The sequence below is a fragment of the Suricata suricatta genome, chromosome 3, assembly GCF_006229205.1.
Source record: "Suricata suricatta isolate VVHF042 chromosome 3, meerkat_22Aug2017_6uvM2_HiC, whole genome shotgun sequence".
Taxonomy (NCBI): domain Eukaryota; kingdom Metazoa; phylum Chordata; class Mammalia; order Carnivora; family Herpestidae; genus Suricata; species Suricata suricatta.
The window spans coordinates 45,513,554-45,527,621 of NC_043702.1; the positions used below are offsets into that span (position 1 = coordinate 45,513,554).

Here is a 14,068-nt window from a genome sequence, read left to right on the forward strand (position 1 = left end):
GCAATTAAATATATAATTTTCAACCACAGGTGCTTTCGTCTCCATAATCTACCCACTCTTCTCCGTTGCAGTTTTCAGCTTTCCATGCACTTATTATTTTCTCTGTCACTTAATTATAATCATTATGTCTTGCCCACATAATCTTCTTTTCAATATGTCACCATTAGTTTAAAAATGGTTCAATATCAAATGATTTCAACTGAACCTTTAGAAAACATATAATCTAGATGTTGAGAGAAACAAGTAAAAATAATATACACATCAATGAGCACGGTCCTGAGGTCTCTGGGGAAAAAAATTAACACATAATTAAAAGCATTGTTAAGTAGTCAAAAATTACTAAAACTCAAAAGACTACACATAAAGAAGTGCTCTTGAAAAAGCATCTTAGGACCAGCAGTATATTACAATTTTGCTACAGGATAGAGACGGGTGAGTCGGTCTAAGAAAGTAAAGCCAGCTGTTTGTGTGGGTAACGTCTAGAGCTTGACGTGGGTGGGCTGATGCATTCTAACCCCACTCCTTTTCAAAAGAACTTGACATCTTATTATGTTGTTACCATTATGTAAGTTACAACTGTGCCCACAAAGAAGCTCCCTCATTTTCAGATTTCTATGGTATAAAAAATAGCCTACCTCTTTTCCATTATATTTCAAACACCTACAGTAATTTCATTTAATATACAATATTTTTTCTCTATGAATGTAATGGTAAAAACACACCAGGTTTATAAAGCTTTTATAGGCAGATCACAGATCAAATTTTCAGTATAAGATACTCCAACAATAAATTTTAAAACTTTACTGAGGTTTAAGCATTGAAATGAGAACTAGACTAAAAATGAAGAGCACAAAACTATAGTGGAATAAAATAGTTGGTTGGGAACAATTAGAAACATTCACCTACATTAATTCAACAAATGTGTATTCTCTGCTCACTTTGGGCCAGATCTGCAGTACCTAGGTATTACGGATAAAAACATTAAGAAAACACAGTCTTGCCTTGAGGATTAACTTAGAATCTATGCATATGACAATCAGTATAATAAATATCCACCTCAAAGAGATACCTTCATATCCAGGTTCACTGCATTAGTCACAATAGCCAAGATATGGAAACAACCTGAATGTACATCAGGGGATAAATGGATAAAGAAAATGTGGTGTGTACATACAGTGGACCATCACTCAGTCTTAAAGAACAAAGGAAATCCTGCCATTTGCAATAATACAGATGGACCTGGAAGACATTATGCTAAGTGAAAATAAGCCGGACACCGAAAGACAAATGTTATGATCTCACTTACATGTGGAATCCAGAATAATCAAACTCATAGAAGCAGAGAATAGAATAGTGATTGCCACTGGGTGAGTGGAGGGGTAGTGATGGTCAGAGTGTACTAAGTTTCAGTTATAAGATAAATTCTGAAGATCTATACAGCATAGTGCCTATTACTAATAATACTATATTATATATTTAAAAACTGCTATAAGAGTAAATATTTAAGGGGCGCCTGGGTGGCTCAGTCGGTTAAGCCACCAACTTTGGCTCAGGTCAGATCTCACGTTCGTGGGTTCGAGCCCCGCGTCAGGCTCTGTGCTGACGGCTAGCTCAGAGCCTGGAGCCTGCTTCCGGTTCTGTGTCCTTCTCTCTCTGCCCCTTCCCCTCTCATGCTCTGTCTCTCTCTGTATCAAAAATAAATAAGACATTAAAAAAAAAGAAGAGTAAATATTTAAGTGCTTACCACAAAAAATTGTTAATAATAATACGGATGAGAGGAAACTTTGCAAGGTGATGAATATACCTATGGCCTTGATGTCTTGATGGTGATGAAGGTTTCAAGAGTGTAATGCCAAACTCAGGGGGTATATATATAGTAAATATGTACAGCTTTTTACATGTCATCATACCTTCATAAAGTAGTTTTTTAAAAAGTACTGAAAACTGTGGATTTAATATTTACTTTAGAATCAGTTCACACTATCATTTTTTTGAACAGGGAGAATGTTGATATTTTGAGTTCAGATATCTAAAGGGCCTGCCCATTCATTCTTTCCTGTTTTCTATAATCTGACTTTTTGGTCCATTATAGTTGAGACTTTGTGGTGAGAACCCAAAAGATGACAAACTTCTGGCTACGACCCAAATCAGGTTTTATTTGTACTTCACCATTTTCATACAAGATATCTAGTCACACAAATTTTAATTTAGAGCTAACTATATAAATATCTTAAGATGTAAACAGAAAACATCTGGTCCCAATTTAAATGTGTATTTAAAACCTTTAGTAGAGACATAATAATGATTTCACTAAAGAGAATATAAATTAATTCCCAACTCTTTAGCCTGGCATTCAAAATCTAAGATCTGGACATCACCTTCCTTGCTAGCCTTATCTAATTAGGGATTGACAAATGACACTCTACAGGCCAACTCTGACCTACCACTTACTACTATAAATAAAGTTTTATTGGAATACTGCCACAGTATTCACTTATGAATTGCCTATGTCTGCTTTCATTACAACAACTGAGTCGATAATTGCACTGGAGGTCATATGGCCTGCAAACATCTCTCTGGCACTTTACAGGAAAAGTTTGTGGACTTCTGCTCTGGTGTCACATAAATGGGTCAAGAGTCACTGTCCAAGACCAACTCACTTTCCTGCTATATTATTCATTTCTTTCTTTTATCTGAAAACCCTTTTTTTTCATCTCCACCTGCCAAAATCCTATTCCGTTCTTCAAAGTTTAGCTCAAACACCCCCTCTTCAAATAAATTTACTCTTATTTCAGTCGGATGGGAACTTCTCTTCTGCACCTGCTAGTCTAATGGCACATGATATATTCTGGTCTTTGCTTTGCTTTCGGTTTATTTGTCTTCTCTGTGAGAGTAAGTGTGTCCACAGCCCATACGTTTCAAACTCAGCCTTGTGTTTTGCCAGAGTTTAGTAAGGGGGTTAGAATATGAATTCTGAATGGAACAAAGGTCAGGAAGAAAAGTGTGAAGCAGAGAAGGAGAGTAGGAGAAAGAAGAGAAATGAAGCAAGAGAGGTAGAGGGAGGAGGAGAGAAGATCAAAAGTGGCCAAACACTGGGCAAAGAATGATAACCATAGGATTTCCACAGAGGCCACCTGAAATTCCAGCCAGCTTTCTAGCCCCAGTATTCGGTACAATTTTGAGTTTAATCTCGCAGTTACCCAGTGAGAAATGTATTATTGCAATGATCACAGCAACAAATAAATACTAAAATTCCTTTTCCTTTTGGAACCTAATACTTTTCTTTATTTTTCATAAAAATATTTAACTTGGAAATTTGAACTAGAGAATAATCTAGAAGTAGCAAAACTTGCTAAATAAATACAATGCAACTGTATTATAGCAAAGATTAAATTTAAAATTTTTACTTCTGTTACAAAACAATACCAACATAGTCTGACAATTCTTTGTCCCAGGGCACCAACACAATTTCCCTATCTGAATTGGAAGAGGGGTTGAAAGTTTAGCAAAAAGCAAGGATAACAAAGAAGTTCGTAAAGACAAAGGAGCTTACGATTCCGCATTCTGTAATCCAGACTGGAAAGGGCTGTAACAGTTTGATCTTTCCAGCATTTCAAATGTGGACACACAACCTTCTTTTAAAGGAAAAGGGTGCTGAATTTAAAAAAAAACTCACTAAAATAGAAAAGTCTCTTTTTCACTGCTTAAGTACCAGATGGGATCCAAAATTCTTACTGGCTCTAGAGTTTAACGCAACAAAACAAAAAAACTACAAAAAGAAACACAACCCCAAAAAATCTGTTCCTGTTTGAAGCAGAAACAAATTTATTTGCAGTTAATTAATATTACAGAGAAAACATCAAACCTAAAAGAAATTAAAGAGTTAGAATAAGAACATTATCTCCAAAGGTGAAACATGCTACAAAGCAAATAAAATATACACTTTCTCCATTCCAACCAAGAGCTTCAATGAGTATGATTCACCGAAACTAATGAAATGGATGACATAAAAAGAATCCTTATAACTTAAGAATGAGCACATTGCAGACGACTCAATCGGAAACAAATGAAAGGGCTGAGCCATTAGCATTTGGACTCTGTTCCTTCTTACCCAGGCCAAAGAGCTGTTCCTCAATGCAAGTAAGTCTGACTCCAGCTTTAAAACATACTGTCAAATTCACTCCCCAGGAATTTCTCATCCAGACTTTTACCTTTTCCTCCCAATTTTTCATTCTGCGTCATAATCACTTACAATTACTCCTTCCCTTACAAATTCACTTATAAAGCATGCTCCACAGGGGTGCCTGAGTGGCCCAGTCAGTTAAGCCTCTGACTCTTGAGATCAGCTCAGGTCATAATCTCAAAGCCATGAGATTGAGCCCCGCATTGGGCTGAGCGGGTAGCCTGCTTGGGATTCTCTCTCTCCCTCTCTCTCTCTCTGCCCCTCCACCGTTCATGCATACTGTCACTCTCTCTCTCAAAATAAATAAACATTAAAAAAAATTTTTAATAAAGAATGCCATACATGGAGTCACTAAATGTGGAGCAACAGAAGTACCTAGAACCCAGAGAGGAAAGGTTAAGGATCAGTTTGCCACTTGCTTGAAAGAGCATTGGCCCCCGCTGCCAGAGAAGTGCTGGGCACCTAATGCAGACCAAGGTGGAGGACAGGGCTTACGTGACAAGCTAAAAGCACATGCCCCACTGCTGTCGGCATATCAGTAACGTAGAGAACATTGCAAGGGCCTCATTTCCAGGGTCTAACCAAGGAGCAGTCATGGTCGCAGACCCCACTGTACACTGGGATCTGCCTGGGCAACCAACCCTGCTGTGTTAGCACTCTCCTCGCACCCTATTTTTCCATAATACCTTCTCTACATACTATATAATTTACTCATTATGTTCATTTTCTGTTTCCCCTACTAGAATGTTAGGTCTGTGAGCAGCACCTGGGTGGCTCAGTTGGTTAAGCACCCGACTTTGGCTCAGGTCATGATCTCCCGGTTTGTGAGTTCGAGCCCTGCACTGGGCTCTGTGCTGACAGCTCAGAGCCTGGAGCTTGCTTTGGATTCTGTGTGTGTGTTTCTCTCTGCCCCTCCCCCGACTCATGCTCTGCCTCTCTCTCAAAAATAAATTTAGAAAGTTAGCTCTATGACATCGTGGACGTTTTCATTTTATTTACTCCTGTATCCCCAAATAACAATCCTTACTTTTGAATGAATGATTGAGTTAGTGAATGAATTCTTTCCTCCGATACCATTAAGTAAGACCACTGGCTCAGAACTACTTAATTGTAAGGGAGGATGCAAATGTGTGAACTGGGGTTGATAAGCCTTGAAGTAGAGGGCAGGACAAGGAGATATGTAAGCAACCATTTCTGCACACACACTACTTATAAGTTATGTACTTCATGCTAAGTGCACAATCTGATTCATTACCACTTCTTCCTTCAGTAACTTCTTTCAACAGATACAATCATTCTCATGATATTGAGAAAGAACTTCAAAACAGGTTTTCTTTGTTAGAGCACCCATGGTTGCTTTTCTTTAGAAAAGCAATTATATGAAGATTAGGTTCCACCAATTATTACTTGACTTTAATTTGTAGGATAATACTCTTAGTATACTACCAAGAAACCAAAATTGAAGTTGGAAGTAAAAATGGAATAAAGTAATTTAGGTAAAAAAAAAAAAAAAGACATAATGGGAAAAGCCCCATTTGGGGAAATAACTAAAGAATATTTTTAACAAAGTATTTATTAAGTCTATTTCACAATGACTCATATTTCTTAATAAATTGCAACTTAAAAGGAATAGCCATTAGGAATCTTTGAGTAGCTCATGTTTTCCCCTACGTGCTTCAAATATATTGATGAAGGTATATGAGAGAGACAAGAACAACTTTGGAGAGACATTCATGGGAGGGAACAGGGATGAAACAATGGAAATCGGGTTGGCTGTGTTAGCTAGGGTACAAGGCCCTGCTGGGCATGATCTAAGTACAAACTGCTTGAATTGCACACAAAGTACGATAGCCTCCTTTGCAATTTAATGACTCAGTGTTCTTAAGTATTCCCAATTAGTATAATTTATGAAGTCTAGAGAAGACTGTGTCATGCAGGCCAAAAATAAATCAAGTTATTGCTAGCTATTTATATACAATCCTGAAAAGGATTTAGCATACCACACTGACAATATCCCCAAAAAATTATCCCCCCAAGATATTTTATACCAAGTTTCTAGAAAGGATGGAAAATCTCCAAGCTAAGTAATTGGAGAGTGGGATTATTATTTTGAGCTGCACAACTCTGAGCCAGGAGACCTGGAGTAAAAGAGAATTCATTGCTGAAGTCCCTGTTAACACCTTTCTCTAGACTGGGCTTTAAGGTAGGTCAACTGTCTGCACCAACAGGGACGGCCAGCAGCCTTCGCCTCCTGCCAGGAGACCTGTCCAGTACTGCCCGATGACCGGCCTCTCTAAGCCCCGGATAACCGGACAGCCCATCTTCTCTATGCTGCAAGCAGGAAAATTTTCTCTACCATTGTTTAGAAGATGAACTCAAATTTTAAAGAAAACTCAACATCAAAGAATATGGTACTGTAAAATACTTATTAGTATAGTGTCTCAACAAAAAAACAAAAAAAAACATCAAAAGCCTGGGATTTGGGGCTACAGTTCCCAAACTGTGCTCAAAGCCAACAGAGAGGACATATTCACAAGGGTAAATTTCCATGCAGGCACAATGATAACAGCATCCGCTAGACATCACAAAACTGGAGCGTGCCCGTGATTTAATGTCCCACACTCAAATCAATGACATTCCGTTTTGTGAAGTTGGGTGTTCAGTGACTACTCTGATAAAAAGCAAATAGTGAAAATGAATGTCAAACAGGAAATGAATTTGGCAGTGTTGTGCCATGTCTAACAAATATATCCCATTAAGTAATTAGCAAGTATTTTTTTTTCAAATGACTAAGTTGTTAGGTCACACACACAAAAATTACCGAGACACTAAAGAATCTGTGAACAAAGAAAATTTTAGGAGCCTTTGTATTTGTTTGCTATACAATTTTATTAAGTGCCTACTATATGTAAGGTCTATACTGGTCACTGTGAGAGATAAAAAGAAATTAGTTGCCTTTGAATATGTATATGAAAGAGTTAACTGGAAAGAGTGAGGGGTATCATGAAAAGTGCATGTAAAGTGTTTGAGTTCAGAGAAGTGTGTGATTACACTATTCTGGTGAACAATGTTATTAAGCAAGAAATGTGTCATATGTGAATTCTGAAGGTACATCTTTCTATAAAGTGCCTGTTCACTTTATTGTCTTACTATAAATACTCTGGGAAACAAACGTTCTTTGAAAACACATGTGTTATTGTAAACACTACTTAACTCTTTTCTGAATGCATGACTAATTGTTTGAATGAACAAATAAGTGAAGTATTAAATGAAAATCTTACATAACCTCAAGATTAGCAGTTTGCATAATGTGTCACTATTGTTACCTTTTCTAGTACACTCAACTCCCTTGACCTAGGACACTGGTTCTCAAGCTGGGTAAACATTAAAATCATCTGGGGGAACTTTTGCTGTATTCCCTAAACCCCACTCTAGTCCAATTAAGTCAGAATCCTTGCAGATGGGGTCCAGGGAGTCACAGTTTTAAACGGTCCCAGATGATTCTAATGCATAGCCAAGGTTGAAACCACTGACCTAGGATAAAGAGTAAGTATATCCCAAAGGGGTAGGGAAATGACCTAAAGCCACCCTCTTAGTTCAATTGTTCTGTCTCTTTTAACATAAAAGAATTTAAATTACTTATCTTGAATTGAAATGGGCATGCACAGTTACGCCATGGCTTGCTGGTAGTTGCTCTCTGGCACATCCCTAAAGGCATGAGCACCCCAGAGAATGGAAGATAGAGGACACAGACATGGAAAAAAAAAAAACAACCTGACCTTACTGGCTGCATCTACTGATAGTTATTATAAGTTGTTTATTGTTGGTTGTTCATATGGTGTTGCCATTTTCTAATCCCTTAACTCTGGGTCACTTATTACTTTTTTTAAGTAGGCTCCAAGTGCATCGTGGAGTAAAACATGGGGCTTGAACTCACGACCCTGAGGTCAAGACCTGAGCTGGTATCAAGAGTCAGATACTTCACTGACTGAGCCACCTCTGTGTCCTCCTATTTCAAAGGTTTGGCAGCACTCGATATTTTCCATTTGTATAGAAAATACAGAAAAACTAGAGGAAAATAAGTCATTTCCTAATTCAATTTCTCAGAAATAACTTGGATTCCATCCAGTACTCTAAAAGCATGGTGAAAAAAATATTTACAAAATTAAGATTATTTTGTGTATAAGTGTATAACTGTGTATTTGGTTATATAAGCATGAAGTAAGATATGAAGGAAACTCACCTTCACATTAATATTGAAAATATCAATTGGGTCACGGAGGAACAGCATACCGCTTCACTTACTACAACATGTGACGTGACTAACTACAGTGAGCTTGCATTACAGGTAGGAAAAAAAGAAAACAAACCATAAGGAATGTTATAAGCTATGTTTTTCAGTCAAGATTGTATTGTGAACACGTATCCATGGTATTAAACATTTTTCACAGTTACCACATTTCACTACTGAAGAACATTCTATAGGTTATTATTCATTTAACTTTCTCCTATTAGTGTATGTTTAGTCATTTCTATTTTTCACATTTGCAAATAATGTTTTAATTAAAAATCCATGTACATAAATGTTAATCTGAATTTTCAATCATTTCCTTGGCAGGAGAAATAATAGGGCAAAGGTACAAACTGTCTAAAGCTTCTTGATTTGTATTACTAAAATACTTTCCAGAAAGTGATATCAATTTATACTGTAAATGTATTCATATTTTATTTTACTATAGTCGATATATCAATGTGATTGTTCCCTTACCCCAGGGAGTTAAGGTGAAAACCAATATTCAGTAAAGTTTCAAAATCATTCTATTTTCCTTTAAGTTTACTTTTCATTCCCAACATTGTTAGTTGCATTGTCTTGTGTTTTCTTCATACACCTTGATAGTGTGAGAGAGCCTCTTACGAAGACAATTAATTATACAAACAACAGCCTAAGAACAATAGGAGTCCATCATATCGTCTTTGGTTGTTTGGGGATTGCACTGCTGAATTCATGAACTTTATTCACAGTAAAATCAAATGGAAAGGATTTAATAAAACATCCATTTTCCCTTTAACAGAGTCTTCCTTCTACATGCAAAGTATGCTTAAATCAATAAAGAGAAAATGGAATTTATTTAGAACCTGCCAGACACATGCTTCAGTGTGTCTTTTAGAAAGGGTTTGAAATCTACTGTCAGTCAGCATTTCGTTAAGGCAGATGAGACCCACCCTGCTGGGAGAGTGGTTAGATTCAGACAGAATGAGTCCCAGCGTTTTCTCCAATGCTTCTCTGACACCGTAGTGAAATGGAGCCTTTTCCCGGTAATCAGACATCTGAGAGAAATACTGACCAGTAAATGGAAATTCAGGCGCTACACAGAAAACATCGAGTGCTTAAAGCATTAGCACAGCATGAATTCAACATGTACGGGAGGCAGCCTAGTATTAGTAGATAACCAGCATACTGCCAGACCTGAAAATTTTAAGCAAAATGAATCATTCATTATTTCTGGGGTGAAAAAGTAACATGAAATTGAAAGATCTTAACAGACAAAGTAGATATGACAATGCATATGCAGTATGCATTTTGTATGAAAGAAAGTTCTATAGGTAGCATCACAATATTTTCAGAACTTCAGCTATCAATTAAAGTCACTTGAGTTAACATTTATTGAAGCCTGACCAGGCATCAGGTAAACTGCCAGGTCCAGAGGTAGCATATACCAACCATAACTTCTACTTATTCAACACCTTGTTTGTGCAGAAACAGTGCCAAATTTTTATGTATGTTATTATATTTAATATTATGCAGTTTGAAGTCTGTGGTTGAAATTCCAGTAGGAAAGGTGTACAAAAATAATATGAAGTATTATGGGTGTACAGAAAAGGGAAATATGAATTCTAAATGAGGAATGTTTTCAGGTAGGAATTGAGGCTGAACTTGAAGGAAGAGATAAATTTTATTTTTTTTAATGTTTTATTTATTTAGTGTGAACAAGCTGGGGAGGTGCAGACAGAGGGAGACAGAGAATCCCAAGCAGGCTCGGTGCTATCAGGCAGAGCTTGATGCAGGGCTCAATCCCAAGAACCATGAGACTGTGACCTGAGCCAAAACCAAGAGTCAGACGTTTAACCAAAGGAGCCACCCAGGAATCCTGGAAGAGATAAATTTTAAAGCACAGAGTTGAAGTATGGACATATAAGGAAGAAGGAACAGCATGAGAAAGGGCACCAAGTTGCAAAAAAAGGAGGGGGGGGAGGGGAATAAATGCAATGTTAAGGGAATAACAGTCAGTTAATAAGCAAGAAAAAAGGAATCTGGGGACAATGGGAGATGACTGAATCTCAGTCCATTGTCTATGTAATGAAAGGTTGAGCAGCATGTGAAAAGACCTTTCAGGTGAGGTATGCACCATTTCTCTGGAAGCAATCTGTAAAATGGACTTGGATGGTGAGAAACAAGAGGTAGCTTTTGAAATAGGTTAGGATCAAATAAAGAAAGTCAAAATTAGAGTAGAGATAGTGTAAAGAAGGATCAGAAGCAAAAACATTACTTGGCAACTGATACAATATCACAGTTGAGGTCAACTTAAAACAATAGGAAAATTTTGAGCTTCAATGATTAAGAGAACAGAAAAAATATTCTTTTATTCAACAATTATTGAGTAGCCTATACTTGTTGATCAAGATCACAGGCACTGATGGTTAGCCAAACAACAAGATCTTGACAGTGGGCCAGGAAGTTCAGTGGGAGGCCACAGACAAGTCGATGGGCCATTTCAGCTGAGAGCCCAAAGTGTTCCGATACTTCAAACGCTATGGAAACACAGAGCAGGGACCCCAAGCCAGACCTCAAGGTTCCAAAATGGCTCCTGACAGAGGTGAAAGTTAAGCTGATACCGGAAAGCACCTCTCACCTTAACAAAAGAAACCATGCAGACAGGAGAAAATTCTAGATGGACTAAGCCAAAACGCTGAGTCCTAAGCCAGAGTGGGGCAGGAACCACAGAGAGCACAGAATGGAACCAGAAAGGGGATGGAAAAGGAAGAGTGACATTTGAACAGAAGCACCCAGTATAGTAGACGCATCTACTGTCCTTCTGGAAAGAAATCTAAGTTAAATGAGCTTTCAAATTTGACCATCCTGGTCATCATGATATAACTCCACTTAAGAGATTTCCTCCACTTTGCATCAGAACAGTGATTTTTAAAATACTTTTGACAATCTGATGGATCTATGATCTCTCTTCACCTTCACACCCCCCCCCAGTGCACACATACACACGTGTGTGTACCCATAAATACACAAACATGTTGCTTGCAATTTCACTGAGCTCAAAGATTCCCATAAACAAAAAGTTTCTAAATGTTGCTAAGGACATCAACATGATGCCTGTTTCACAATTTTTTAAAAACAAGAATGACTGTTAGAACTATCACTGCTAACTTCAAAACTGTGTTTTAACCTTATGGATACACATGGGTCATTTTCCCCAGAGAGAAAATACAGTCCATTTTAAGATTTTTATTTGGAGAGAGAGAAAGAGAGAGAGAGAGAGAGAGAGAGAGAGAGAGAGAGAGAGAGAAGTAGAGGCAGAGAGGGGAGAGAGAGAGAATCCAAGCAGGCTCCACACTGTCAACACAGAACCTGATGCAGCACTAGTACTCACGAACCATGAGATCATGACTTGAGCTGAAATCAAAACTCAGACACAATCAACTGAGCCACCCAGGCGCCCCAGTAGAGTTTACAGTCTATTTTAAAAGCCAAACAGCCAGAGTGCCAATCCCAGCTCCATCTCTTAGTATTTATGTGATTGTAACAAGTTACAGAGCCAACCGATGCCAATCTCATCTGTGAAATGAAAATAACAGCACCTAACTATAGGTACGCCTTATTGGGGAATTAAATGAAATAATACACAGTACTTAAAACAGTATCTGGCCATGAACATTGTACTGGTGTTTAGTATTATTTTTACACACTTGTAAATATTTTTTTAGCTTCTGAATATATTCTTATGGTAATTTTTGAAAAAATGCTGACTTCCCCAAAACCTCCCCAGAAAAAATTAGCACATATTTTGTACACATTTCAGCTTATATAATTTGGCATTTCTTTAAGAAATATATAAGGCTATTTATTTCTATGAAACTAAACAACCTCAATAAGATACTTTGGCATGAAAGACAAATTATATAAATATAATGCAATAGAATAATTAATAATTACTAAAAATATTAAGTGAATTTTGATAAATGATTCACATTTGTGAGTTACCAATGAGGAAAAAGACTTCATTTGTCTTTATTACTTCTTTTAGGCAAAGGTGTTAATCATACATTTTAACCTTCATTTAACTGATCTGGAATGAACTGGAAAAAAAGTAGCCTAGTTCAAATAAGAAATCTTATGTATTCAACATTTAATAAGCAATAAAGGTTAACACTGGGTTGATAAGAACACTTTGTCCATGGAGTGACATTTTTCTAATTTTCTTGTATCTATTAACTCATCTCAAGTCTCACACACTCAATTTACAAATGAGGAAAGAAGATGCAAAAAGTAAACTACTCAATGTCTCATTGCTAAAAAAGTCGTGAAGATAGTGTGTTGCTCAATTAAAGACATTATTCCTAATCAGAAAATTCAGGCATCCAAGAGGTGACATCAGCCATTACGGAAGATTGTACAACATTAGATGATTCTATAGAATTCTTTCTCCCATCTCAAGTGATGCCAAAACTGTACATACAGAGAGGCATATTTATGACTAAACAAGATACACTGCTTTTTCCCCACCCCCAAATCTGAACACAAGTTTCTCTGCAGAAGCTATATAACCTGGAGTCAAGGAGGTGTGTCCAGGAGAAAGGAGGAAGCAGATTTCCACCCGCATTCCCACACCTGCCACAGTACCTTAGTACGGCCCTTCCTTTCTCGGGAGGGTGTCTTTGCCCCAGAGTTTCCCTTTTATAAAATCACTTAATCTCTGGCTTTACTATTCCCACATTCTCTCCCTGATTAGTCCTGTACATTTAAAAATAGAAAATTACTACAGAGAAGAGACAAGTAAAACTCATTCCCAAGGAGGGGCCCTTCTGGAGAAGGGTAATTTCCTGCCTTCTTAAATCGGCTACCTAAATCAGCTGTTGCTCCCATCTCCAGAGCCTCCACTGCTCTCTCACTTCCCATTTCAGCAAGAGCTCTAGGCAACGAAGAGTTATGGAGAAGCACCTGCAGGAGCCTCAGTTGTACAGGAGAACGGGAACCAGCCTTACCGAGAGGGGAAGCACAGAGAGGCTGTAAGTAGCTACCATGGAGCTCAGCTTCAGCTGCGGGGTCTGGATCCAAGTCTGCCCTCCCTGATACCTAATCTGGACCTCAGGGCCCGGCTGTCACACGGGAACAAGAGAACATACTTCACACCACCCAGACAGACGCTACAACAATCTAGCTGCCTGTCTCCTTCAGATGGAGCCGGTAAACTACCAACGAGTGAAAGAATACAGTCAGACAGTCCTGGAACGACAGCCTGATAACGCCACGGCCTCGTACCGGGCTGCAGTGGCCTTTTTTCATCTGTAAGACTATGACCAGGCTCAGCACTACCTCCTGGCTGCTGTCAATAGGCAGCCAGAAGACGCCAACATCTGGAGGTCCCTCCACTCAGTTAGAACCCAGCAGCTACCATCAGAAAGAGAAGCAGCTGTACCTGGGCATGCTTGGTTAACAGAGAAGAAAGACGCTCCTCTACTTAAACTTAGGTGAACCATTAAAGACCCACTGAGGGGAAACCTGAACCTCAGCAAGAGAAATTAACCCCATACCTCTGACCCAGGTGGATTTGTTTTCTTTCTAGCTCCGCACAAACTCTTTGGCACTTATGC

The 14,068-nt window shown here is 38.2% G+C and overlaps 1 protein-coding gene and 1 pseudogene across 1 annotated transcript in view; one reads left to right on the forward strand and one right to left on the reverse strand.

Moving 5' to 3' along the window:
- FAM171B (family with sequence similarity 171 member B) overlaps positions 1–14,068 on the reverse strand; it is a 68,407-nt gene that overhangs the window by 30,326 nt on the left and 24,013 nt on the right. The window lies entirely within an intron of this gene.
- LOC115287635 lies at positions 13,160–13,911 on the forward strand (annotated as a pseudogene).